The sequence below is a fragment of the Euprymna scolopes genome, chromosome 46 (genome assembly GCF_053919585.1).
Source record: "Euprymna scolopes isolate OS-2025 chromosome 46, ASM5391958v1, whole genome shotgun sequence".
NCBI lineage: Eukaryota > Metazoa > Mollusca > Cephalopoda > Sepiida > Sepiolidae > Euprymna > Euprymna scolopes.
In genome coordinates, this window is record NC_136527.1 from 74,795,523 (window position 1) to 74,820,777 (window position 25,255).

Below are 25,255 nucleotides of genomic sequence, written 5' to 3' on the forward strand. Positions count from 1 at the left end.
TATATCACAAAGTTTAATAAGGGTTTTTAATATAGATCCACAGAATATTGTGATAATGTTTCAGTGTGAACAGTTATGGTATAAGACATAATGGGGTTTATCTATTTTATTTTTACTTTCATCATATTTTGCTTTGGTTTTGATACCTCCAAATTCGAAGCTATCTCTTAACAACCGTTCCTTTTCATAACCTATCATACTTTCATAAATCAGAGTCCATTTTCTGTAGGCTGTTTCTGAACTGCAAAAGGAAATCCAGCAGAATGCTCAGTTAAAAGGAAAATCCGAAAAATAAGAGCGTATTTATATTTTGTATTTTGTGTACAGATTGTTGTTAGAAAAGTCATTGGTACCGGCGGTTTCAAGCCCGGAAGTTAAGACCGTTCAAAATGTGTGTTGGCTGAAGAGATCTTGATATAGGTATCTTAAACTATGGAATCCTGTATTAGCAAGTCTTACAAAATATTTTTTTAGGGAAGGAAATATTTTTATATCAAATAGTTCCGGTTCAATATACAGATAGAGCAAACAAATTTTTTTTTTATTATATATAAATTTCATTCAGTAAAATATAATTATTCTTAATAAAAACTGATATTTGAACAAAGAACACAATTCAATGTAATTTCCTTACATATATATATATATATATATATATATATATATATATATATATATTAATATATACATATATATGTTTATATAAATATATATATATATATATATATATATATATAAATATATATATATATATATATATATATATATATATGAAGGTAGGCTCTCTCTACCGTGCTAGAAAACTACTAACACCCGAAAGTATCCTGTACAACCATTCGTCCATGTATGGAGCATTGCTGTCATATTTGGGCTGGTGCATCGGCTACTAGTCTCTCGCTCCTTGACAAGGTTCAAAAGGGGGTCGCAAATCTGATAGGCCCGAAACTGGCATCTAAGCTTCAGCCTCTGTCCCATCGACGAAACCTTGCACCCCTCTGCCTGTTCTACAAGTATTTTAATGGTGAATGCTCTGATGAACTGCAAGCACGTGCCCCCACGACGTGAACACCCTCGACAGACCCGACAAGTTGCAAAATCCCACCGCACACTGTAGAGATCCCTAGATGTAAAAGATATTTCTATTCCAGTAGTTTCTTCCCCAGAACCACTATACTTTGGAATTCCATTCCAGGTCACTGCTTCCCCAACTGTACTGACATGCAGAAGTTCAAGTGCAACGTGAACCAACATCTTGCTGCCTTAATCTCTACATAGTACCCCAGTAGTTGTTTCCCCTGATAGTAGCCCCCTACACCAAAGTGGCAATGTGCCTTGTATGGGGTGAAAATGTAATAAAAAAAAAAATATATATATATATATATACTTTGGTTTTATTTTTAATAACCTAGCCTTATTAAGCTTTATTTCTTAAGAAGTTCGAAGAAAAACATATGTAGGCAATAACGTTTGTATACACACACACACACACACACACACACATATATATATATATATATATATATATATATATATATATATATATATATATATAAGACACTGAGAGAGAAAGCAAATGATGAAGGAGAGAAATGGGGGAAAAAATCTAGCAGAGATTCTTAATTTCGACATTTTCCCCAGATGCTCGCAAATCGACTTTTCTTAAACAATTCAAATTCCCGATCATTAGTGTCTCCAATCAAACCGGTTATTTCCATTAGAGCTAAACCGGCCCACTATTATGGGAAAATGGCTTTTACCTCGTCTTTTGTAGCCGCAGGACACGACCGCCCAGCCCGGCCCGGCATTATTTACACATTAATGGAATCTGTTCTGGCAAAACGGGGCTAAAAAGCCGGTTGCGGACTGAGGCAGAAGAAAGGTCGTGCGATCGTTTTTCAAAGAACCCGGCTATTATTTCCGATGCGAGCGGGCGAACGGGTCCCGACTCCTGGCGACGGGGAGCATTAGCGCATATCAATAGAAGGAGATTACATATGTTTATTCATTTCTGCATTAATCATGCGCATATGTATGGCGTGCTGGCCAATCCGGAACGACTATGAAAACGAGACGTCTATGTGTGTGTCAGTAAGACTATCTGACTATTTGGCTTATAAAACCGGGTGTCTACCCCAAGAAATGACATAAATTTATAATCACAGTGAAATGTTCAGAATACAGCTTTGGTCTACAATGCGGTGCAAAATGTAATTTTTTTTTCTCACGTTCACCCCTAATAAGGCATACCGCCACTTGAACTCGAACCATGCTTAGGAAAGATTAAGAAGACATTGGTTTACGTTACATTTAAACTTCTGCATATCAGTATAATCATGTACAACCAGAGAAGCAGGTAGCGGAAAGGGAATTCCAAAGTCTAGCTGTTCGAGAAAAGAAGCTGCTAAAGTACATGGGTGTCACCACTTATCAAGGCCCGAAGGCCACTCAGGGATAAGGGTTATTGCGTGTACAGTAATCAATGAGATAGTATTGTACTAATCATTAGTATTGCGGGTTTTGATAGTGTCTTACTTAAGGGGGCGGTTTGTCAGGAGTTTGTTTATGTTGGACTTGAAGACGTCCAAGTGGGAAACAGGTAAGCGGCAGAGAGTTCCATAGTCGTGCAGTTCTAAGAAAGAAGCTTTGCTCATGGAATCTACGTTTGGATTTAGGCACAGATAAAGAGTGGGGAAAATTATTGACAGTAGCTTCAGCCAGACGGGTGTTTCTCGTGAAAGATTGGCGAGGGGGAACGAGGGATCGGAGCTCAGACGAGCACCTGCCATGGAAATAGCGATAAAACAAAGACAGTCTTGCAACGTCTCTTCTGTGGGAGAGAGGTTGCAGGGAAGAGAAAAGGGCATCCCCCACTAAACCGCGAAGTCTATTTTGTACTCTGTCAAGGCAGGATAGGCTGTTTTTAGCAGCTCCTGCCCAGATGTGGCAGCAATACTCCATCCCTGGACGTATTTGGCTTTTATAAAGATAGAGAGTTGCATCAGTAGTGAGATATCTTCTGGACAGGTAGAAGGATCCCACCATTTTCCCAGCGTCTCCGGCAACAGATTTGATGTACGTGTTCCATTTCAGATCAGGAGTAAAGGTCAAACCCAGAAGCTTGTCAAAACATGGAGCCTCCCCAAGACGAGAGCCATCCATATGTAATATATTACTACTGATAATTCTGAAAAGCTTGTCAAAACATGGAGCCTACCCTTGACATAATTTTATAAAAAGGGAATGATAATTTTTTTTCTATTTAATTCTTTATCAATGTGCTATGGAGAGAAAAAGGAGAGAGAGAGACAGACAGACAGACAGACAGACAGAGACAGAGAGAGAGACAGAGAGATGGATCCTGGTGGAGTGTTGTAGGTAGCACAAAATGACAACTGGTCGTCTCGGTGATCCTGTTCTCTCTGACTGACTTCTTCCTTGGCTAGCATTTGTTTTTATTTACAAAAAACTTTAGATAGGAATGTCGTCTTTCCATGCCGCATTCCACTGGCCCTTATTAAATTCGTCCAATGCTAAATGCCAGTTGAAGAATGTTGATTTCAAAGATTCTGCACTATTCTTTCAAGTGTTATGACATTTGATGACATTTCTTGGTTTGAAGATTTGTCAACAATATTTCCGTGTGTGCATCCAGCTCCATATGCGTTGTCCAGAATACTATTATACATTGTTACTAAGCAATTTTGTTATGGGTATGTACGTCATGTTCATCAGAACACATTCTGTTAAAATACTTGTAAAAGAGGCACAGAGACGCAACATTGCGGCGATGGTACAGTGGGTGGAGCTTAGTTGACAAAGTGGGAGATTGAAGACCCTTTTTTGGACTCCATCCAAAACAAGAAATCCTGCCTTGACGGAGATAAAAATCGGCTTCGGTGCCCTTTAATCTTCTTTGCAACCTCTTTCCAAGAGAAGAGCTGTTGCGAGCCTGTCTCTGCTCTATCGTTATTTTCATGGCAAGTGCTCACCTGGGCTCCAATTAAGGAATCCCCTCTGCCAACCACTATAAAAAAATTCCCCCTCTCTTTATCTGTACCTAAACGCAAATTGGATGAGCAAAGATTCATCTCTAGAACTGCTCCCCTGTGAAATTATTTTCCGTTGGCTTATTTCCCAACTAACAACAAAATGGTCGGCTTTCAAGTCAGATGTAAACAAGTTCTTGTTTAAACGTCCTCTTAAATAATCAAATTCTACCAAATTTCGATGACTAACGTTCACTGCGCCTTCGTCTTGGTAAATATCGTACATTCATAAACCCTTATCCTCGAGTGGACTTCGGGCTTTGATAAGTGATAATTGACCTGTAAAAAATGCTTGATCACAGACGCCTGTGAAGAAGAAAGCCACGTGGAATTTAATATATCAAACCTTCTTCTAGTTATAAAGGCGCACATTCTTGAAAATATCATTCGGATACGAATAAAACTCATAAAAAAAAGAAAGAAATGCTGGGCCCAAGCTGAGGCTTTTTGATATCCAAATAGCAAATAAATAAATAAATAAATAAATAATAATAATAATAATAATAATAATAATAATAATAATAATAATAACAACTAGCAGGACCTGTGGAAATTCCACAGCAGCATCTTTCATATTTAATATATTGCTGCTGGACAATTCATGGATGCTCAGCGTGAATGTAGACCCTGCTATATTATTGCATCCCTTTTGTTAAAACTGTAAAAGTATTTATTCAAGTAATTTCGTTAATGTAAGTAATTTAGTGAGATATGCATTACGTTTGTAACCACATTCACATAAAACCATATTTCTTCGGAAACTTCACGGAATGTCTTCCTATCCGTTTGTTTTTCTTTCTTTCTCTCTCTGTCTCTGTCTCTCCGTGCCTTTGTTTCTGTATGCCTCATTCTCTCTCTATCTCTCTCTCTCTCTCTCTCTCTCTGTCTATCTCTCTCTACATATATACATATATGCATATACATGTGTATGAATGAATGTGTACATATGCACATATACACATATATTCATATATATATATATATATAACCCTTTTTCGGAGGCAACTGCCAACTAGCATCGTGTGTGTAGTGTGTATGTATGTATGTGTTAGGTGGAGAGGGCTCCCGTAAGCCATGGTGAAGGCAAACTTTCTAAGAGAAGCACATCTCTGATTAAAAAAAAAAACATAAAGCGGGAGACCAGTAGCCGCATTAAGCTGGTCTGCAATTTAACTTGCTTGTATCCGTATCTCAACATTTTGAACCGAGAGAGAGACTTAGCTGTCGTACAACGCTAAGGCTCTGTAACATCATCTATGTATAGATATTCACTCAGACATTTGTCTATAAAAATGGTCATGTGACATATGGAGGCTTGAAATGCTGGAAGCGTGTAATAATTGATCTCAATTACTGTCTTCAGTATCATACCTGTTTGAGCATGTGAATTCACCAGTAGGACTAGAAAAAAACAATATATATATATATATATATATATATATACATACATACATACATATATATATATATATGATAATTTTCATACGTGTGCATCTTTGTTTATTTCGATATAATGATGCTTATATAAAATTGGTTAACCCAACCTTTCTAATATTGAAATTTATTAGACAATATTAAATAACCGGATGCGGATGTAATCTCACGCATCGAAGGAGGGCATAGTCATTAAATCGTCGCAGGGATTGGAAACACATTCAACCCCGCGGGCCGGATGTTGCTATGATTACGGGTCACGGGCCGGACGAAGATCATTAATAAAAAAAAATAAGGAAAATGATATATGCAAACACCTGTTAACTTAAATATTTGAAATTATAATAAAAATAAACATTCGAATAATCAGAAAAAAAAAGAAAATTTAAAATACAAAAAAAAAAAAACACTTAAACAAAAATTAGTTTTCCTCAAAACACTTCACGGTAAAATGGATGAAATTATGACGTGTATGTTTGAAAGTGTTTTTATAAATTGTACTACAAACGAACCACATACAAACAAAAGCGAAATCCATATATACATATATAGGAGTACAATTATTTGCAAGCATGATAACTACTTTCAGTCTTGACAAACTATGGATACTCATAGTTAGGGCACCTGCACGTGGAAATTTTGTGGCAAGAGTTGCGCAATCTTAAATCACACCTTTCCTGAGTAGGTGTTAATAAATACCAGTGGCAAGTTGAGATTGAGGACAACTGGAAACAATGCTGAGATAAGCAGAGAGCACATGAGCGCCTAGAACTACTAAATGTTAACATATCTGGCATTAGCCAGGGTCAACGTTGCTTAACTTCGGTGATCCGACGGGAATCGATGTGTCAACGTTGTTATGCTGTAAGTATATACACTTACGCGCGTACACATACTGTAACATCATCACATGCACGGCGCATAAAATAGAAAGCCGACTAAGACAACATTGTCTCTTTGAAACTGTCCTAACTGCTGGACTTTGGAATTCCCTTCCGAGTTCCTGCTTCCCCAACTGTACTGACATGCAGAAGTTCAAGTGTAACGTGAACCGACATCTTGCTGCCCAACTCCTCACATAGTACCCCGGTCGATCAAATTGAAACTCAGTTTACGTTTTAAGTTTATTTTTATATTTAATACAGAAATAGAGATGATTGTGTTTTGATCGTGTTTTTGCGGTGATATTATTTAAATTCTGCTGGGTGGATCAGAGGAAGATAAAAACAGACGTTTGTTGAATTTGAAAGCTTCGTGTCATTATAAAAATAGTGATAGGTAATCAGGCTCGTGAGCCAGTCAATAACCTTGATATAAACCGACGTAAAATGAAACACTCAACTGAGCCACTGTGAAACTTTTGTCCTTACGTTATGTTTAGTGGTGACCCCCATGTAAAAAACAAATAATAATGATGGAGGACTGTTGTCACATCTGGGCATGGCCTGCTAGTTCGTCTGAGCTTCAATCTATGGCCCCCCTCCTCTCACCAAACATTCACGAAAAGCACTCGTCTAGCCAGAACCACTACTAATAGTTTCCAACACTCTTTATCTGTGCCTAAACCTAAATGTAGATTCCATGAGCAAAGCTTTGTTCTGTGGAACTCTCTTCCGTTGATCTGCTACCCAGGTGACTACAAGTTCACTATTTTCAAGTCCAATGTAAACAAGTTCTTGATGAACCGCCCCCTTATGTAATCCAACTTACAAAAATCCCACTACCTATGTTAAAAACGCTATAATCACATTGACTATTGTACACCCGTATACCCGTATCCTCGATTGGCCTCCGGCCCTTGATAAGTGGTGATTCCTGTGTTAAAAAAAAAAAACTCGAAAAAGAAACGGACAAGATATTCTAGTAAAAATATGTGAGACTTTTATCCTTACGTTATGTTTAGTGTCGTGTATTGCTAGTTTAATTTATTTTTTATGCAAAGGGAGTAAGCAGGAGATTATATGTAGGGTTATAGTTTATTCTAATTGTAAACAGAAGAGGGTAACATGAGGTGTAAATCCTTAGTGAATTTTACAAGTTTTTCCGAACTTTAAAGAAAATCAATTAAGAATTAATTTATTACAATAGAAAAATGCGAGCATGAAAAGTAATATTGTTAAGCTTAAACATGGAAAAGTAAAGGACTAGTTGTTAAAACTGGGAAAGAAAAGGACAAGATATTCTAGTAAAAAATATAATAAATTTATAATTTAAAATATTATTATAGTATTGCATTACAATAGAAAAATGCGAGCATGAAAAGTAATATGGTTAAGCTTAAACATGGAAAAGTAAAGGACTAGTTGTTAAAACTGGAAAAGAAAAGGACAAGATATTCTAGTAAAAAATATAATAAATTTATAACTTAAAATATTATTATAGTATTGCATTACAATAGAAAAATGCGAGCATGAAAAGTAATATGGTTAAGCTTAAACATGGAAAAGTAAAGGACTAGTTGTTAAAACTGGAAAAGAAAAGGACAAGATATTCTAGTAAAAAATATAATAAATTTATAACTTAAAATATTATTATAGTATTGCATTACAATAGAAAAATGCGAGCATGAAAAGTAATATGGTTAAGCTTAAATATGGAAAAGTAAAGGACTAGTTGTTAAAACTGGAAAAGAAAAGGACAAGATATTCTAGTAAAAAATATAATAAATTTATAACTTAAAATATTATTATAGTATTGCATTACAATTGAAAAATGCGAGCATGAAAAGTAATATGGTTAAGCTTAAACATGGAAAAGTAAAGGACTAGTTGTTAAAACTGGAAAAGAAAAGGACAAGATATTCTAGTAAAAAATATAATAAATTTATAACTTAAAATATTATTATAGTATTGCATTACAATTGAAAAATGCGAGCATGAAAAGTAATATGGTTAAGCTTAAACATGGAAAAGTAAAGGACTAGTTGTTAAAACTGGAAAAGAAAAGGACAAGATATTCTAGTAAAAAATATAATAAATTTATAACTTAAAATATTATTATAGTATTGCATTACAATTGAAAAATGCGAGCATGAAAAGTAATATGGTTAAGCTTAAACATGGAAAAGTAAAGGCTTCCAAGAAATTCACTTGTTCTTTCTTGCAATAACAATGTACGACACTCGTCTGCTTTCAATAAAATCCCCCCAATTATCTCCCTTTCATACTTTCATTCTATTTGCTTTACTTGCCACTTTTCTTTTCGCGACATCAGTAAATTAGTAGCAACAGTAATCGCTGAAGCGACGTGGTTGCTATGGAAACCAGTCATGAAAAGCGTCGCTCACCTCTTTACATATTTTTACGATTTTGAACACCAGAAAATGTACCATAACTTTTTGTTTTACTAAACGAAAAGTGAAAATCTTGTTTTCACAATATAGCCGAGAAGGTGATCTATAAACTGTAATAATTGTTTGAGCGTTCCACAGGGAGGCTTTAACATATTTGAATTTCAGTTCTGCACCATGCAAAAAAAAAAAAAGAAGTGATTAATTCCATCATTTGCTTCCCCCATTTAGTGCCAAAAGTCATCAAGGCCTTAACATATTTAAATTTGAGTTCAGCACCATGCAAAACTGCTAAATAGGCATACACAGAAAATTTTGGACAAATAGTAAAATAGTCCCCAAAATGGAGTGTTTTTATTAGCCCTAAAAGAGCCCCTGGGGCACACTCGAGTAATCGCGAAGTATAGAGACAGACAAAATTATATAGATATCAGTTAGTTACAACTTTTCAGAAAGTTTTATAAAAATCCAAGACATCAATTTTTTTAATAAGCACAAAAGTGAATTTTAGAATTTTTAACCCGAAAGGCACCCCGTTCTTTTTATTCTGTTACTTTTTTTTACTCATATCATGTTTAATGTTTGTGAAAATTTTACAAAAAATTCCAAGGCGTATATATTGAGAAAAGTGAGGATAGACGAACAGGTGAAGGGTGAATTTACAGGTCTACCCTTCTTTTGTTTTAATTAAATTGTGTATGTACATATGCATATATATATATATATATATATATATATATATATATATATATATATATACAAGTATATTTGTTTTAAGTAAACTATATATATATATATATATATATAGTTTACTTAAAACAAATATACTTATATATATGCCTATGTATATACACAATTTAATTAAAACAAAAGGAAGGTAGACCTATATATATATATATATATATATATATATATATATATATATATATATGTGTGTGTGTGTGTGTGTGTGTGTGAATTTAGTTTACAAACAAATGGCTACACATAAGCATACATGTTTCAGCGAAAACCCAGTACGGGAATCGCTTCGTCAGGCCAAGGACATCTCACGAAGAATACTTTGATAAGCATGTTTTAACTTAAATAGGGATGGTATAATAAAATTGTGGGGTCTGCATTCGCGCCTGGCCTCCATAGAATGGAAATAGGGACCAACTTTAATAAAGACTCTTCATATCAATCTGCGTAAGTATACCTTGATAATTATATTTCAATTTGAAGAAATATGGTATAATAAAATTATGGGGTGTTCGTTCGCGCCTGACCTCCATAGAATGGAAATATGTCACAAAGATTAACAAGGTTTATTAACAAGGGGTTTTAATATGGATCCACAGAATATTGTGATAAGTGTTTCAGTGTGAACAGGTATGGTATAATAAATTATGGGGTTTATCTATTTTATTTTTACTTTCATCATATTTTGCTTTGGTTTTGATACCCCCAAATTCGAAGCTATCTCTTTACAATCCTTCTTTTTCATAACCTATTATACTTTCATAAATCAGAGTCCATTTTCTGTAGGCTGTTTTTGAACCCAGTCAACGACGGGTACTTTTGCTAGTATATATATATATATATATATATATATATATATATATATATATATATGTATATATATGTGTGTGTGTGTGTGTGTGTGTGTGTGTGTGTGTATAGTAATCTATAAAATATATATTGCGATTTACCTACGCAGAATATTCCGCGTTTCATCAACTCTAGGATTCTTCAGGCTTATGCGAGATTTTTGTGGTTGTCTCGCGTTTTTATATACGCATCTTCTATTGAGTTTTTAGTTATTTAAAAATTTTTAAAATTACTTTTTATTTAACTACCATTATTAAACATTGAAAAACTCACCAAAAATTTTTATTTCCTGTTTTCATAGATAAAGTTGGAAGCCGTTAAAAAAAATGATCGGCGGTTCCTTAACTTTTGGACGCTACTGTATCTATCTATATATATATGTATATATAAGTGACCTGTACATTTTCAGTTGACCTATATAATTTTGCCTTATATATATTTTCGCGCCTTTAACATTTCCTGTCTGGGTCAGTTTGACTTTTGTTTCCCTTTATTTTTTTTATATTTAACTTTATCATTTTATTTTCTCCTTTCTCTTCCCAGATTTTTTTTTATTTATAGTTATGTCTCGGAAGTAGAGTGAAAAGCACATCTTATTTTTCTTTTATTAATATTATTTTTTCCTTGTACACACTTTTTTCTGAATTATTCGATGGATTTCTGCCTTTGGATTATTATGGACCATCTTCTTCCAATTACGGGATTTCTTTGGATATTACTTGTACGAATGGAAACTCTTTTAACTTTCTTGAAGTTTTACATTTGAATTTTACCGTCACTGGATTTTTTATCTTCCACCAGACTATCCATTTGTGTGTAATCACCTTTTTCTTTACCATATTCCCTCTGCTTAACTTATTTTGTTTTCAAGTAAGATCTTTGACTTATTTGTTGTTTCATCAAATACTTCTGCATGCAAAATCCGATCCTGCATTTTGCTAATTCCTACCCTCTGATGAGAAGGAGTGTATTTCTTCGAAACTCCGCGGATTAAGGACTATCCATTTATCTAGTGTTTCCTTTTCAGATTAAATATATTTTTAACTATTTTCAAAGTGTTTTTTTTAACATATTTTATTAACTGTTTGCTTATATATATATATATATATATATATATATATATATATATATATATATATATATATACACTAATACAATAACGATTAGATAGATAGACAGGCCGATAGAGAGTAACAAACTGATAAATTAACTAGCCAATGATAAGAGTTAGATAAATGTTTCACAAGAAACACTCGTCTAGCTGTAAACACTATCAATAATTCCCCCCACTCTTTATCTGTGCCATAACCTAAACGTAGATTCCATGAACAAAGCTTCTTTCTTAGAACTGCACGCCTGTGGAATTGTCTTCCGTTTTCCTGCTTTCCAGCTGACTACAATATGGTTGTCTTCAAGTCTAACGTAAATAAGTTCTTGATGAGCCATTCCATATAAGTTATCAAATTTAACAAATTTTCATTACTAATGATTGTTATATTGTCCAATTTCTACTGTACACTCTTTAACCCTTATCCTTGAGTGGCCTCTTGGCCTTGATAATGAGTTGATACCTATGAAAAAAGAAAAAGAAAAAGTCCAATGTGAACAAGTTCTAATTGAATCGTCCCCCTAAGTAATCAAAGTTACAAAATTCCCACTGTTTACTATGCTACAATCACAATTACTAATGTATACCTATTAACCCTTATCCTCAAGTGGCCTCTGGGCCTTGATAATGTGGTGATACCTATGAAAAAAAAAAGAAAAAGTCCAATGTGAACAAGTTCTAATTAAATCGTCCCCCTAAGTAATCAAAGTTACAACATTCCCACTGTTTACTATGCTACAATCACAATTACTAATGTATACCTATTAACCCTTATCCTCGAGTGGCCTCTGGGCCTTGATAATGAGTTGATACCTATGAAAAAAAAAAAAGAAAAAGTCCAATGTGAACAAGTTCTAATTGAATCGTCCCCCTAAGTAATCCAAGTTACAAAATTCCCACTGTTTACTATGCTACAATCACAATTACTAATGTATACCTATTAACCCTTATCCTCGAGTGGCCTCTGGGCCTTGATAATGTGGTGATACCTATGAAAAAAAAAGAAAAAGTCCAATGTGAACAAGTTCTAATTAAATCGTCCCCCTAAGTAATCCAAGTTACAAAATTCCCACTGTTTACTATGCTACAATCACAATTACTAATGTATACCTATTAACCCTTATCCTCGAGTGGCCTCTGGGCCTTGATAATGAGTTGATACCTATGAAAAAAAAAAAAGAAAAAGTCCAATGTGAACAAGTTCTAATTGAATCGTCCACCTAAGTAATCCAAGTTACAAAATTCCCACTGTTTACTATGCTACAATCACAATTACTAATGTATACCTATTAACCCTTATCCTCGAGTGGTCTCTGGGCCTTGATAAGTCGTGACACCCTTGTAAAAAAAAAAAAAAAAAAATGGATTCCGACACTTAAAGCCACAGTTATTTCCCATTTGTCAGAAACCTCGCTAATGTATTATGAGGACTAATGGACAAACATAAAGGAATTGATTATGTGCGAGTAAGAAATGCACAGTTAAATATTGAAAAAAGAGAGAGGATAAAGGAAAAACACAGACGGCAAAGCAAAAGAGAGAGAGAGACAGAGAGGGGGTGAGGGAAAAAAGAGAGAGAAAAGCAAAAAATGAGAGTGGAAAGAAAAAGAGCGAGGGGAAAATAAGAGATAGAGAGGGGGGAAAGGGACAAAGAGGGGGGAGAAAAAAGAGAGGGGGGGGAAGCAAAATATAAATTAAGGAAAAAAGAAACGAACGAAGAAAAGAAAGAAAAAAGTAGAAAAAACGAAGAATACTTTGATAAGTATGTTTTAACTTAAATAGGGATGATATAATAAAATTGTGGGGTCTGCGTTCGCGCCTGGCCTCCATAGAATGGAAATAGGCACCAACTTTAATAAAGACTCTTCATATCAATCTGCGTAAGTATACCTTGATAATTATATTTCAATTTGAAGAAATATGGTATAATAAAATTATGAGGTGTTCGTTCGCGCCTGCCCTCCATAGAATGGAAATATGTCACAAAGATTAACAAGGTTTATTAACAAGGGTTTTTAATGTAGATCCACAGAATATTGTGATAAGTGTTTCAGTGTGAACAGGTATGGTATAATAAATTATGGGGTTTATCTATTTTATTTTTACTTTCATCATATTTTGCTTTGGTTTTGATACCCCCAAAGTCGAAGCTATCTCTTTACAACCCTTCTTTTTCATAACCTATTATACTTTCATACATCAGAGTCCATTTTCTGTAGGCTGTTTCTGAACCCAGTCAACGACGGGTACTTTTGCTAGTATATATATATATATATAATTATTTTTTTACTATAATAATTAAAATAATTAAATACCTACACTATGTGTGTGTGTGTGTGTGTGTGTGTGTGTGTGTGTGTGTGCATAGTAATTTACAAAATATATATGGCGATTAAGCTACACAGAATATTCCGCGTTTCATCAACTCTATGATTCTTCCGGCTTATGCGAGAGAAAAGAGAAAAGGGAGGGGAAAGCAAAAAAAAAAAATAAAAAAGAGAAAATTAAAAGAGAGAAAGAGAGGAAATTAAAAAGAGGGGGAAAGAAAAGAAAAAGTAGAGAAAAAAGAAAGAAAGATACAAAGTAGAAACAAAGAAAGAAAGAAAGAAGAGAAAAAGAACGATCGAAAGTGAAAAAAATGAAAGATGTAAAGTAGGAAAAGAAAGAAGGAAAAAGAAAGAACGAAAAAAAGAAATAAGGAGGAAGAATCGAAAGTAGAAAAAAGGATGTAAAAGAGAAAAAAAAGTCGAGGAAAAAGAAAAAAAGATACAAAGTGGAAACAGAGAAAGAAAACAGAAAAAAAGAACGACCGGGAGTAAAAAAAAAGGAAGATATATAAAGTAAGAAGAAAAAAAGAAAACCATAAAGAAAGAAACGAAAAATAACAAAAGAAAAGAATAAAAAACAATAACAAAATCAAAGAAAAAAGGACAAAAATAATTAGCAACGAAAAACATAGCAAGAACTATACAAAGTATGGAATACAATATTTATAAGGAAAAAACCAATAAAGAAATTAGTAAAAATTTGGCAAAAGAAAGTAACAAAGAACGAAAGAAACCAAAGTAAGGAAAACGAAAGAAAAAACTAAAGTAAAGAAAATAAACGAAATAATGAATTACTGTAAAGAAAAGAAAAGAAATTAACGTCGGAAATGTAAAATCAGTAAGAACCAAAATCTATATAATTATAAAACTCAAATGATCTTGTAACGAGTGTTGTAACGCAACATCCGGTCTACTATATCCCGTTGCGCATGCGTCCATAAGCAAAGAATCGACGTGACAATAAAACGTATTGTTTTACTATGAACGTTTTCAGCATCCAAATTGTTTTTGTTTTTGCGTTTAAATATACCAAAATTTGAATTTTACTTTAAGTATTATGGTATCTGTTCAGTGTACATTTACCTATAATTACGGCAAACCAGTTATAATTCAATGGCTGTATGTTTTTAAAAATAAACAATTATAAACAGAACGCCGCATAGAAATGTATCTATATTCTTTTTTTTCTGATTATATACTTTCATAGAAATGTTTCTGTTATATCACAAAAATCTGTTTTTCTTTACGTCACATTAATTCCTCAGCTAATATACAATACTGGCCCAACAGGTCACGGATAGTCTAGTTAGAAAAAAAAATAAAGAAAGAAGGGAAACAGAAGAATAAGAAGAAAATTATAAGAAAACTATAAAAAACTAAATTAAAAAGAAAGAGAAAAAAACATAGCAAGAACTATACAAAGTATGGAATGCAATAAATATAAGCAAAGAACAAAGAAAAAAGGGGAAACAGAAAAATAAGACGAAAACTATGAGAAAACTTTAGAAAAAAGAACTAAATTAAAAAGAAAGAGAAAAAAACATAGCAAGAACTATACAAAGTATGGAATACAATAAATATAAGCAAAGAACAAAGAAAAAAGGGGAAACAGAAAAATAAGACAAAAACTATGAGAAAACTATAGAAAAAAGAACTAAATTAAAAAGAAAGAGAAAAAAACATAGCAAGAACTATACAAAGTATGGAATACAATAAATATAAGCAAAGAACAAAGAAAAACAGGGGAAACAGAAAAATAAGACGAATACTATGAGAAAACTATAGAAAAAAGAACTAAATAAAAAAGAAATGGAAAAAAACATAGCAAGAACTATACAAAGTATGGAATACAATAAATATAAGCAAAGAACAAAGAAAAAAAGGGGAAACAGAAAAATAAGACGAAAACTATGAGAAAACTATAGAGAAAAGAACTAAATTAAAAAGAAAGAGAAAAACATAGCAAGAACTATACAAAGTATTGAATACAATAAATATAACCAAAGAACAAAGAAAAAAGGGGAAACAGAAAAATAAGACGAAAACTATGAGAAAACTATAGAGAAAAGAACTAAATTAAAAAGAAAGAGAAAAACATAGTAAGAACTATACAAAGTATGGAATACAATAAATATAAGCAAAGAACAAAGAAAAAAGGGGAAACAGAAAAATAAGACGAAAACTATGAGAAATCTATAGAGAAAAGAACTAAATTAAAAAGAAAGAGAAAAAACATAGCAAGAACTATACAAAGTATGGAATACAATAAATATAAGCAAAGAACAAAGAAAAAAAGGGGAAACAGAAAAATAAGACGAAAACTATGAGAAAACTATAGAGAAAAGAACTAAATTAAAAAGAAAAAGAAAAAACATAGCAAGAACTATACAAAGTATGGAATACAATAAATATAACCAAAGAACAAAGAAAAAAAGGGGAAACAGAAGAATAAGACGAAAACTATGAGAAAACTATAGAGAAAAAAACTAAATTAAAAAGAAAAAGAAAAAACATAGCAAGAACTATACAAAGTATGGAATACAATAAATATAAGCAAAGAACAAAGAAAAAAGGGGAAACAGAAAAATAAGACGAAAACTATGAGAAAACTATAGAGAAAAGAACTAAATTAAAAAGAAAGAGAAAAAACATAGCAAGAACTATACAAAGTATGGAATACAATAAATATAAGCAAAGAACAAAGAAAAAAATGAAACAGAAAAATAAGACGAAAACTATGAGAAAACTATAGAGAAAAGAACTAAATTAAAAAGAAAGAGAAAAAACATAGCAAGAACTATACAAAGTATGGAATACAATAAATATAACCAAAGAACAAAGAAAAAAAGGGGAAACAGAAAAATAAGACGAAAACTATGAGAACACTATAGAGAAAAGAACTAAATTAAACAGAAAGACAAAAAACATAGCAAGAACTATACAAAGTATGGAATACAATAAATATAAGCAAAGAACAAAGAAAAAAGGGGAAACAGAAAAATAAGACGAAAACTATGAAAAAAACTATAGAGAAAAGAACTAAATTAAAAAGAAAGAGAAAAAACATAGCAAGAACTATACAAAGTATGGAATAAAATAAATATAAGCAAAGAACAAAGAAAAAAAGAGGAAACAGAAAAATAAGACGAAAACTATGAGAAAACTATAGAGAAAAGAACTAAATTAAAAAGAAAGAGAAAAAAACATAGCAAGAACTATACAAAGTATGGAATACAATAAATATAAGCAAAGAACAAAGAAAAAAGGGGAAACAGAAAAATAAGACGAAAACTATGAGAAAACTACAGAGAAAAGAACTAAATTAAAAAGAAAGAGAAAAAACATAGCAAGAACTATACAAAGTATGGAATACAATAAATATAAGCAAAGAACAAAGAAAAAAGAGGAAACAGAAGAATAAGACGAAAACTATGAGAAAACTATAGAAAAAAGAACTAAATTAAAAAGAAAGAGAAAAAAAACATAGCAAGAACTATACAAAGTATGGAATACAATAAATATAAGCAAAGAACAAAGAAAAAAGAGGAAACAGAAAAATAAGACGAAAACTATGAGAAAACTATAGAAAAAAGAACTAAATTAAAAAGAAAGAGAAAAAAACATAGCAAGAACTATACAAAGTATGGAATACAATAAATATAAGCAAAGAACAAAGAAAAAAAGGGGAAACAGAAAAATAAGACGAAAACTATGAGAAAACTATAGAGAAAAGAACTAAATTAAAAAGAAAGAGAAAAAACATAGCAAGAACTATACAAAGTATGGAATACAATAGATATAAGCAAAGAACAAAGAAAAAAAGGGGAAACAGAAAAATAAGACGAAAACTATGAGAAAACTATAGAAAAAAGAACTAAATTAAAAAGAAAAAGAAAAAACATAGCAAGAACTATACAAAGTATGGAATACAATAAATATAAGCAAAGAACAAAGAAAAAAAAGGGGAAATAGAAAAATAAGACGAAAACTATGAGAAAACTATAGAGAAAAGAACTAAATTAAAAAGAAAGAGAAAAACATAGCAAGAACTATACAAAGTATTGAATACAATAAATATAAGCAAAGAACAAAGAAAAAAATGAAACAGAAGAATAAGAAGAAACAAAGAAAACTATAAAAAAAGAACTTAATTAGAAAAATAAGAGAAAAAAACTTCAAAGACAAAAATAAAGGACGACACAGAAAAAGAACGTCTTGGCAACAGAGTCTAAAGTACTAGTTGCCGCGTGTTTCTTTCGAATTAATAGCGTCGAGTTCATGATGTCTTCGAAATGACAAAAACCATTGCGACGAGAGAATGTTCGGCGGGAATATTTACGACCGATCGTGAGAATGTGAATGATTTATTTAGAGTAAAAACTAATTAAACTCCAAAGACCGCCTGTGCATCGGAGAATGTCGAATGCAACAATCCTGCCTCCGAGCTAAAGTGGCAATTTCGCTGGTGACGGTAGCGACAGGGGTGCAGAAATAATTTGATTTATTCGGCTTTTTATTAGCAGTTATAACTTGGAGGCAAAACACTGCAATATTCCGCCCATCCAGCTTGTAATCCTTTGAACAGTTACATTGCGTTCTCTTGGCAATCGTTTAGATTTTCGAGCCATAGTTGAATCCGTCTTAAACGTTGCAATATCGCCAGTTTTCCGACCTTGAACTACAGCCGGGATGCAACGTGGCCGGCACGTTGCAAATAAAAAAAAAATAAACACATAAAGCAGATTAATAAATAATTAAATAAATAAATAAATAGATAAATAAATTAATAAATAAATATATATATAAATAAATTAATAAATAAATAAATTAATAAATAAATAAATTAATAAATAAATAAATAAATTAATAAATAAATAAATAAATTAATAAATAAATAAATAAATAAATAAATTAATAAATAAATTAATAAATAAATAATAAAATAAATAAATTAATAAATAAATAAATTAATAAATAAATAAATTAATAAATAAATAAATTAATAAATAAATAAATTAATAAATAAATTAATAAATAAATAGTAAAATAAATAAATTAATAAATAAATAAATAAACAAATAAAGCAGAAAAATAAATAAATTAATAAATAATTAAATAAATTAATAAATATATAAATAAATTAATAAATAAATAAATAAATTAATTAATAAATACATAAATAAATAAATAAATTAATTAATTAATTAATTAATAAAGTAATAAATAAAAAAAATAATAAAGCAGATTAAAAAATAAATAAATAAAAACCCGGGTCGTTTTTCTTTATCCTTTTAATAAAACGTTTTTATTTCCGTTACTTTCGACACCGTTTTAAAAATGTCTATCGCTGCCACATGTTTGTTTTTCCTGATTTTCGGCTCTCTTTCCTCCGACCGCATGTCGGCCGTAGGCATCCGTTTCTCACTTGCGACATTACACGCCCGTTTTCTTTGACATCTACTTTATTTTCTCCTTACGAACACGTGTTGCGTTTTTCTCCTTTGTGCCTTCCTCATCACCCACTCTCTCTCTTTCTCTATCTCTCTTTCTTATATATATATATATATATATATATATATATATATATATATATATATATATATATATATATATAATTCTATATAAGGCAAAGAATATATTAAATATAATGTAATATAATAAAAATCTTTGATATGAAACTCAAACATTTCACATCATAAATTTTGAAATTCATTGAATCACAAAAAATTGATTTATTTGCTCTATCTTGTATATCGAGCAGTTTTTATTTAGGTGGGATAATATTTATAGAATATTACTGCCAGTAATATCTTGTAAGTCTTATAATCATAGGTTTTCATACCAGTTGATTGTCAGATAATTTTATGATATATATATATATATATATATATACATATATATATACATATATATATAACTATTTTTATACCTACAGACATTATCATTTAATGCTTAAGCACTCATCAGTGTAATAAGTAAATTCGAACCCAACTACATATCCATATAAGTAACGATTGCTACTGGTTCGGGAAATTCGAATCCATTTGCTAAGAAGGGAAATTTAAAATATTAAATTCCAAATGCAGCCATACCGTTAAGACAGTCAATAGTGTTCAAACGACCGATAATAGTGGACATCGCACAAAGCTATATATAATGTAATATAATAAAAATCTTTGATATGAAACTCAAACATTTCACATCATAAATTTTGAAATTCATTGAATCACAAAAAATTGATTTATTTGCTCTATCTTGTATATCGAGCAGTTTTTATTTAGGTGGGATAGTACTTATAGAATTTTACTGCCGGTAATATCTTGTAAATCTTATAATCACAGGTTTACATACAAGCAGATTGTTGGATAATTTTATCCTGAAGTATATATATATATATATACAGGGTGGGTCATAAGTCACGAATCAAAGAATTAAGTGATGTGGAACTGTCAAATCTGCGGGCAAAATATATTTTCTTTTCTTTGTCTATCAGATACATCTTCTTTTATGATTGTATCAGCCAATTTTTCGACATTTGTTGTCTGAAGGGTCGACTTCAAAACGACACCGATCTCGTTAAAAATCGTCGCTTCTGTCGAAAATTATAAGCTCACGTACATACATACATACATACATACATACATACATGATGATTGCAACGTCTTGTCAGACGAGTGCCACTCCCTCAGACATTTAAAATCCATGATTCCAAATGTCTGAGGGAGTATCTATACAAATATGATGTTACAGAATCTTAGCTTTGTACGACAGCTAAGTCTCTCTCTCGGTTCAAAATGTTGAGATCCAGCAACAAGCAAGCGCAAGATAGCCAGCAACAAATTAAACTGCAGACCAGCTTAATGCGGGTACTGGTCTTCCGCTTTATGGTTTTTTAAATTAGAGATTTGCTTCTCCTAGAAAGGTTGCCTTCACCACGGCTTACGGGAGCCCTCTCCACCCCAATACACATATACACACACAAATATACACGGTGCTAGTTGGCCGTTGATCCAGTAAAAGAGTTCATTCGCCCTTTGGAAGGTCTTGTTTTTAATCCTTCAGGGAGACTAGCCGCTCTCCTCACCAAACAAGTCTGGTGGGGGAACCAGTTTAGTCGCCGGTGACCCGACCATGAGGCAGGTAGTACTGGGTTACATGGTACCAGTAGCATATGACATGACCTGACATACATACATACATACATGCATACATACATTTAAACAGACAGACTATAGTTTATAGACTAGTCTGGGTGCCCGGCGTTGTCCGGATTTTTGGAGGTGTGCGTTGAACAAATAAAAAAAGTGGTAGTAGGCAGGCAGGCTCGAACACGTATATCGAAAGAGGAAAATAATGTGAAAAAAAAACCTGACGTCTTTTCTGTTATCTAAAAACCGGAACTGACGTAAGTTTCAATTAAGGCTAGACAATCGAAAAGGGGGGATCATTTTCGAAAATATCAGCGGAAAAAGCGACCCATCCTTGTAGAAAAGTGCCCAGTTGAGAATGAAAGAATAAATTTTTTTAGCTACTTTTTCGATATTTGTCGTCCGAAGTGTCGATCTTCGAAACGATACCAATCTCCTGAAAATCCATCGCCTCTGTCAAAAATCTTAGGCAAACATGCATACATACATACATACATTTAAACAGATAGGTGAGATTTATATTATAGATAACAAAAACTCATCATTATATATATATATATATATATATATATATATATATACGAGCAAACAGTTAATAAAACATGTTAAAAACACTTTGATAACAAAAGAAAAAAGTAAAGCAGAGGGAATATGGTGAAGAAAAAGGTGATTACACATGAATGGATAGTCTGGTGGAAGATAAATAATCCAGTGACGGTAAAATCCAAATATATAACTTCAAGAAAGTTAATTGACTTTCCATTTGCACAAGTAAAATCCAAGGAAATCCCGTAATTGGAAAAGATGGTCCATAATAATCCAAAGGCAGAAATCCATGGAATAATTCACAAAAATGTGTACAAGGAAGAAATGAAAAAATCGAATAATATTAATAAAAGAAAAATAAGATATGCTTTTCACTCTACTGTCGAGACATAAATATCAAGTAAGATCTTTGACTTACTTGTTGTTTCATCAAAGACTTTTGCATGCAAAATCAGACCCCGCATATAAGCTCTATCTCCTATTTGGTTTTATCGGGCTTTTACATCTGGCTGAGATAACTTTATAAATATTAATTCTTTAATAATCATATTACACTGTAATTTTACCATCTTGGATTATTTTTGTAAATTTAATTGTATATATATATAAATATATATATATATATATATATATATATATATATATATATATATGCATAATAAATGTTTTTAGCCAATTTTTCAATATTTATCCTCCAAAGTGTCGAGCTTCGAAACGATACCAATCTCATGAAAATCCTTCGCCTCGGTCGAAAATTTTAGGCAAAATTACATACATAATACATACATACATACATACATACATACATACATTTAAACAGACAGGTGATATCTATATTATAGATAACAAAAAGTCATCATTATGTATATCCTCCCACATTTCTGTAAAAGTCTGAGGAAACTACAGACGGCCAAACAAACGGCCGGGTAGCTGAAACAATAATATAACTTAACAGAAAGATACGGTAATAAAAAAATAAAACGCATATCTGCTCTACAACAGTATTGAGCACTTTCTTCAGTTTTTATTAATAACAATTTCTACTATATATATATATATATATATATATATATATATATATATATATATATGCATAATTTATCTACTTGGGTCAGCGATTACAAATGAATAAATAAAATAAGGTCATCAATAGCTAGATAAAGCTATAAGTATTTTTTCTCAACATACAATAAGAGATAGATAGATAGCTTATGACTTGCAATTTGATTACAGCTAGCGTGATATCACGCAAGATTTCGTTTCTTCTGACGTGGTTATGGCATGATTATAATTAACTCGAGTTACAGCGGATCAACACGTAATCTCTCTGGTTGCCCTAAAGTATCCATGCGTTCTTGACAATTTTAACCATTGAGCATGTCAGTGCGAACTGCTGAAGCTTATTATCAGCGTCACGATTTAGAGTATTGCGACCTTTCAAGTCTTCAATCAAGCTGAAGCTTTACCGATTTTAGCATATGGACGGATTTCGTATGATTTTTTTTTACACAGTGATCACCACTTATCAAGGCCCGGAAGCCACTCAGGGATAAGGGTTATTGCAAGTACATTACGTTAGTGTGAAGATTTGATGAAGTGTTTACTTAAGGGGGCGGTTCATTAGGAATTTGTTAACATTGGACTTGAAGACATCCAAGTTGTAGTCTGGAGGGAAGCAGGCAGACGGAACAGAGTTCCACAGGCGTGCAGTTCTATTAAAAATACTATTGTTAAAACAACCAAATAAACTCTAAATTCAGTTTTTAACTTAAAAAAAAAAAATAAATATAACTTTGGATCATGTACGTCTTGAGAGAATTGTTTTTTTTTTTCGAATAGTTTATCTGAATGCTAATTTCTATATACATTCTTTCTCCATAATTACAATTGTAAGTTTTTATTGTGATGTATGATATTTGATTATTACATCACAAATCTTAAAGTTAAAGTCAAAGTTGTTTTATAATACGGTATGAAGTTGGTGAATAGTGGACACTGAGCAGTAAATAGGCCTACGGATTATGGCATGTTCTTATTGATTCCGGGGACAAAGTAAAGATTTTTTTTCTTAATGTTAGAAATTCATTTATTTGTCAGACAGGAAATAATTAAGCTGCATCATTCTACTTTCGCCGTAGATTTTCTGAGCGTCTCCTGGGCTAAGTTGTTTAAAAAATCCAGATGTATTTGTATACGGTTTCATACGAAAGATATATATATATATTAAGTTGGTGAAAAAATAAGGTTGTTTTATATATATATATATATATATATATATATATATATATATATATAGTTGAAAGGTACGTAGTTGGTGAATAGTGGGCACTGAGTAGTAAATTGGCCTGCGGATTGTGGAATGTTTTATTGATTCCTGGATCAAAGAAAAGTGTTTTTTCTCTTAATTTTAGGAATTCATACGTAACATTTATTAGTTCTGACTAATAAATGAATTCCTTACATTAAGAGAAAAAAAACTTTACTTTGTCCCCGGAATCAATAAAAATATGTTACAATCCGTAGGCCTATTTACTCGATGACTACAAATATATTTTAAAAAGCCCCCCCCCTCTTTGGGTAGGCACTGTCGTAAATAATCTCACCCTCTACTTAATTAGCTGAATATATATATTATATATATATATATATATATATATATATATATATATATATATATATATAGTTGAATGTAAAGAAAGACATTATTTTTTTGCGCCAACCTATGTACGTCAAGGGGGCACAAGTGCAAAAAGTTTATCAGAACACATTCAATTAAAATACTTGTAAAAGTGCAACATTGCGGCGATGGGGTAAAGTTTGGGGCTTAGTTGACAAAGCGGGACACAAGATAGAAGATTATTTTTTTAACCCTATCCAAGAAGGAGAGAAATATACCAAGGTATAGGCACGCAAGTATTTACTCATTTTCGGAAAGCTTTTTATTAGTCATAATCTTGCGTACAATTGTTTCAGCCCCCCCTCCCCCGATGTTGACATATAAGAATAGAAATGTCCATTAAATAATAATTTGCACAAACTTGGGCTTCATCAGCGCGTAGAAAAAGAACAATATTTCAAAAGTTTTAGAGCCCACGAATAGGTCCTATTCAGTAATACAGCGGACATTTATTTTTTTTTAAATAAAATCTTATATATATATATATATATATATATATATATATGTATAAATATATGTTTTTTTGTCATTTTGGAACCAAGAAATGAAAAAAATAAAGCAATTTTTAATTTTAAAACTAAAAACATAAGAATAAATAAATTTTCAATGAAAAAAATAAAAAAAGAAACAATTTTTAATTTAAAAAATGAAAAATAAAACTAAATAAATTTTCAATGAAAAAAATAAAAAAAAATAAAAAAGGACACAATTTTTAATTAAAAAAAATAATAAAACTAAATAAATTTTCAATAAAAAAATAAAAAAATAAAAAGGAAACAATTTTTAATAAAAAAAATAAAACATAAAACTAAATAAATTTTCAATGAAAAAAAATAAAAAAATAAAAAAGGAAACAATATGAAAAAAATAAAAAATAAAAAAGGAAACAATTTTTAATTAAAAAAAAATAAACTAAATAAAAAATAAAAAAGGAAACAATTTCAATAAAAAAAACAAACAAACAAACAAAAAAAAAATAAAACGAAAGTCATTTTCAGTCAAAAACAAGTTTTAAAATATGGATGCATGTAATTATCATTCTGTTAACGATAATTACCGAAACGGAATTTATTACCTTCGTTTTTACGGTGCA